The 5,386-nt window shown below is 39.0% G+C and overlaps 1 pseudogene; it reads left to right on the forward strand.

The window, feature by feature from the left end:
- The first annotated feature begins 3,982 nt into the window (after nt 1-3,982).
- On the forward strand, nt 3,983-4,976 carry LOC123600357 (annotated as a pseudogene).
- Nucleotides 4,977-5,386: the final 410 nt, after the last annotated feature.

Consider the following 5,386-nt stretch of genomic DNA (forward strand, 5'->3'; position numbering starts at 1 on the left):
TTAGGAAATGTTTCTTGACAAAAATTGTAAGAAAAATACCAACATTTGATTTCCAAATGTTTGACAAAATGGAAACTCTTTTGTTTGCCAGGAAAATAGAACCAGTGGACCCTTTAATCTCAATATTTAATGGAGTTTTAAGAAAAGTTTATAAAGGAGAGAATATGTAAATTGTGCCCCAAATAGTCTGTAAAGTCAATCTAACTAACAGACACTCTGGGTTTGTCAAGATCTGTATTATTATTTTTTTGAAGTTTGGGTTTTTTTTTAAATTTTTCTATCTTTCCTGCCTTTTACTAACTCATTAAGTTTTCTTTGTTCTTTTCTCTTTATTCTAGTTGTTTGGAAATTAGGCATTTAAACATCTTTTGGTGGTTAGTAGAGATAAACACATTTTAAATATATTAATTTTGATATCAAGCTAGCCTGAAATTGTGAAATTTCCAAACAGTTCAATAAAATAAATTTAACACATGGAACTAAAATTACTGTCACCAATTCTTGGAGTCTTTTCTTTTTCCAAGAAAATGTTAATGAGAAAAGTGGCAGAAGGAAAAGTGACCACAACAATTGGCAGATTTAGTTATTTTTCTAGCTTTTAAAGTTTATTTTAAACACGAAAGGCGAGAATATAGGCCAAAAACAAGCACCACCCAACCAATAAAGCACATTTAAAAAAAATCTCAGTGACTTCAGTCCTCTGTTATTTTATTCATCTTGCCCCTTTTTCTTTCATTTCCTTCTCTATTACACTCACTAATAACAAATAAACAAGGTCTACTAACTGAATGTGATTCAAGATAAAGCTTTTTCCATAAATCATAAATCACTTAATATCATTCTGCAAAGTGCCTTTATTTGCTCTATTTAACATCTGACTGAGAATGTTCACTTTTATAAGTCTGATAAGTATTTGGCACCAATAGAAAGCTATTTCATTTGAAATTTTATTGCATTGCACATTAGTATTTCCTAGACACTCATTTATCCAGTCAATCCGTAAGTAATTAGTTCATTTCACTTGAGTCATCATAAACCCAGTTCTCTTGTTCCCAGTATACTTGATAAACCTTGAAGCTTTGCAGGTGAGTTATTCAGCACTTATCGCCAGGGTGTTCACACAGTTCTGCTTTTTCTCCTGTCAGTGTGATATAAAATCTATCCATGGCCCTCTTTTGTTTTTAATACCATATTGGATGGTAATCCTTTGTGGTTAAAAAAAAGAAAGAAAGAAAAGAAAAAAGGACATTTCAAGATGCCATTATTAAGTCCACATGATGAATATTTACTGTTGTTGCTATTTAGATGTCTCAGAGGATATTCAAATTAATTTGATGTAGCATGGGGAGACTAGAAAACAACATCTTTAGTCTTGGAAAAAACACTGATTAAAATAACTAAAATCAAACACAAGCCAAAAAAGGGACAGAAAGGGTAACACTTTCTCACAAACTTGTTTTGGAAATTTCTACAAAAAAATTCTGACCATTAGTCAGCAGAGCAATGTTTTTCAGATTTTTTTGGATTCTTATATATTCACCCAATAAAATCATGCTTTTATTTGTTTTTGAAAGTTGGTACATGATGACAGATTTGTTCTTCTAGCAGGAACAGTATTTTCCTGGGCTTCATGCTCCTTCACTTCTTGTTACACTCATTTATAATTATCAGGGAAGCACAAGGTAAACGAATGTGACTTAAAAATTATACGTTATAGGGGTGCCTGGGAGGTTGAGCATCTGACTCTTGATTTTTAGCTCAGGTCATTATCCCAGGGTTATAGGATGGAACCCCACATCAGGCTCTGTGCTGGGCATGGAGCTTGCTTAGGGTTTTCTCTCTCTTTCTTTTGCCCCTCTCTCCTGCTCATGCACTCTCACTCTAACAAAAAAAAAAAAAAAAAAAAAAAAAAAGTATTAATTGGAAGGGCCTCCAAACTGATAGAAATGTTGAACCACTGCCAAAAATGTAAATAAAATTGTGCCCCTGCTGCTTAAAATTCAGTGCAAATGTTAGAATGTTAGGCTTTGTTTTCAGTTATTGAATAAACATTGCCTGAATATGTAGAAAATCCTGTGCATACATTGGGAATAGAGAAATGAATAAGTCATGCATTCCATTCTCGAAGAGTTCAATGTAAATGTAGGGAAATATTCATCCAAGTTTTAGTCTAAGTTAGAAATTTGGTACCATACTTTTATAATCCCTTTTATTTGCATAACTTCAATTTTACTTCCTGTAGAGCATCACAAATTAAACTGATTTCACCAACTGTTCTTCAGGCAACTAAATATTGTGATGATCTTTTCCTGAACCCATCATCCATGGCCAGTTTTCTTTTAAATGTACAGTTGGAGTTACTCAAAATTGTACTTAATGATTATCTGATTGAGATGGCACATTGAAAATGTGGCATTACCATTTCTTCCTGTTTCCAAATTCCTTTTGAAATAACAAAGAGTAACTAGAAAAAAAAAAAGCTAACGGGAATGGTTGTTTTTTGAGGAACCTTCAGTTAACAGTAAAAACATGGTTTGGGATTGATAGGTAAATTTAAAACAAAGTCACTGGAGACCATGTACACAATGCACATACCTCCTGCCAAGATGAGGATTGGTTTTCCTGCTAGAAATTCCAAATGTGGAGTTAAGGGGAGAATGTAGGTGATCACAGACCTTCCTGTCAGGTGTTGGGTAGGACATGCCATTTACATTCTCAGAAACTCTCAGAATGGGAAATTTGACTCAAGCTTTATGATTCTCTGTATGTAAGAACATATATACACATAATAATTTAACTTCTTCCTTTAAGATTTAGATATAATTTATTCCTTTGCCTTGCCTTAATTGCTGTTAACTAGGACTTCTAGTACTTTGGTGAATGAGAGTGGTGTGGTATTCCTAGTCTTAGAGGAAAACTTTCAGTGTTTCACTGTTGACTATGATGTTAGCTGTGGGTTTGTGGTATAGGACTTTTATTATGTTGAGTTATATTCCATCTCTACCCAATTTGTTGACACTTTTTTTATGAAAGGAAGTTGTATTTTGTCAGCTGCTTTTTCTGCATCTATTGAGGTGAACATGTGATTTTTAGCTTTCATTTCATTAATGTGATATACCACATTATTGATTTGTGGATTTTGCATCCCAGATAAATCTCACTTGTCCATGGTGTATGATCCTTTTAATATGTTGTTGAGTTCATTTTCCTTAATTTTATTGTGAGTTTTTGCGTCTTTATTTATCTGGGATATTCACCTGTAGCTTTCTTTTCTTCCACTGTCTTTGTCTGGTTTTGGTAATCTGAAGCCCAGGTGATACAGTAAACTAAGCAAAGTGGGCATTCACCTCACTGGGCATATGGGATAGAAGAAAACAAGTCACAGCCTAAGGTAATACCAAAATGAAAATAGAGAAAATAGTAAGAAAAGGCAGATGCATTTGGTGTTCTTCCCAGTATAAGTCATCCATTGTGTTAGCTATCTTAGAGGCCCCATCTTGAATGCCTACTCTCCATCTATTTATCTCAAAAAAAGTTCCACTTATACAGAGTCAATATTCATCCCTTTCATTATAAAGAAGCCTGGTGGGTAAATTAGTTTCACAGTTATTTAAGCAATTCAAGTAACGTACCTATCTATGTCAGTTATTATAAATGTCTCTTTTTAAATCGTTTGATTCAGCTAAAACATTTTTGAGTCCATATGATACGACAAGCACTGATCTAGGCATGAGATACTCAGACATGAACAAACCAAACAAGGTGCTTGTCATCAAAGAGTTAAAATTTAGGCGCAGCAGTGGGGCAGGGGGGTGGGGGCACTGAGGCAAGTCGGGGAGCTCCTTCAATGGGAGCATGCAGCATCGGAACTCGGCCACAGGGTCAGGGAAGGAAAAGTGCGCCAACGGTCTTGGCGCGCGCACCCCACCCAAGGGCTGTTACTGCCTCTGCTCACCCTCCCTCACCCTCCCTCGGCTGGCGGGCCTCTGGTGTGGCGGTCTCTGATGGTGTCATCAAAGTGTTCCATGACATGAAGGTTCGTAAGTCCTCAACACCAGAGGAGGTAAAGAAGCGCAAGAAGGCGGTACCCTTCTGCCTGAGCGAGGACAAGAAAACATCATCCTGGAGGAGAGCAAGTAGATCCTGGTGGGTGATGTGGACCAGACTGTAGACGACCCCTATGCCACCTTTGTCAGGATGCTGCCAGACAAGGGCTGCCACTATGCCCTCTATGATGCCACCTACGAGACCAAGGAGAGCAGAAGGAGGACCTGGTGTTTACCTTCTGGACACCTGAATGTGCACCTCTTAAGAGCAAAATGATTTATGCCAGATCCAAGGACGCCACCAAGAAGAAGCTGACAGGGATCAAGCATGAATTACAAGCAAACTGCTACGAGGAGGTCAAGGACCGCTGCACCCTGGACGAGAAACTGGGGGCAGCGCCATCATCTCCCTGGAGGGCAAGCCTTTGTGAGCCCCCTCCAGCCCCCTGCCTGGAGCATCTGGCAGCCCCAGACCTGCCCATGGGGGTTGCAGGCTGCCCCCTTCCTGCCAGACCCGAGGGGCTGGGGGGATCCCAGCAGGGGAAGGACAATCCCTTCACCTCAGTTGCCAAACAGCCTCCTCACCCCCTGGACCTTCCTCCTACCTCCATCCCTGACAGTTCTGGACTTCCCAAACTGCTTTTAATCTTCTCATTCCTCTTGGGTTGAAGCAGACCAAGTCCCCCCCCCAGGTACCCCAGTTTGGGGGGGGCTGTATTTTTTTAACGATACCCCAGTTCCCCACCTGTACCCCCCTTTTCCCATGCTGCCAACTTTTAACGGCAATAGTGACTGTATTTGTCTGTTTAGTCCTGTGTATAAAAGGAATGTTGTGGAGATGACCCCTCCTTGCGCCACTGGTTCCCTTCCCTTTTGCCCCTGGTCTTCGCCACTGATGGAGGCAGGACCAGTAAGGGACCTTCAATTAAACACACACACACACACACACACACACACACACACACACACACCAATAAAAAAAAAGTTAAAATTTAGAGGATACAAATGGTAAATAAGCAAACAAAGAAATTTACATATTATGATAAAGTCTGGAAAAGATTAAAATTCAGGTGAGATGCTGAAGAGCAACGGAAATCACTTTTATGTGGGGTGATCAAAAGAGTCTGTGGCGATGTGAGGTTTAAGTTGAAATCTGAAGAAAATGACCAAACATATGAAAAGTTAGAAGGCAGAGCATTCCAAGGAGAGGAATAGTAAGCAATGGGGCCTGTTTATATGGGAAGGGTGAAGGAAGTGATCTTTAAGAAATTTAAATGAGGCCAGTGTGACTGGAGCATAATGAGAAAGGGTATGAATGATGCAAGGCCAGGTAGTGTACA

The sequence above is a fragment of the Leopardus geoffroyi genome, chromosome A1 (genome assembly GCF_018350155.1).
Source record: "Leopardus geoffroyi isolate Oge1 chromosome A1, O.geoffroyi_Oge1_pat1.0, whole genome shotgun sequence".
Lineage (NCBI taxonomy): Eukaryota > Metazoa > Chordata > Mammalia > Carnivora > Felidae > Leopardus > Leopardus geoffroyi.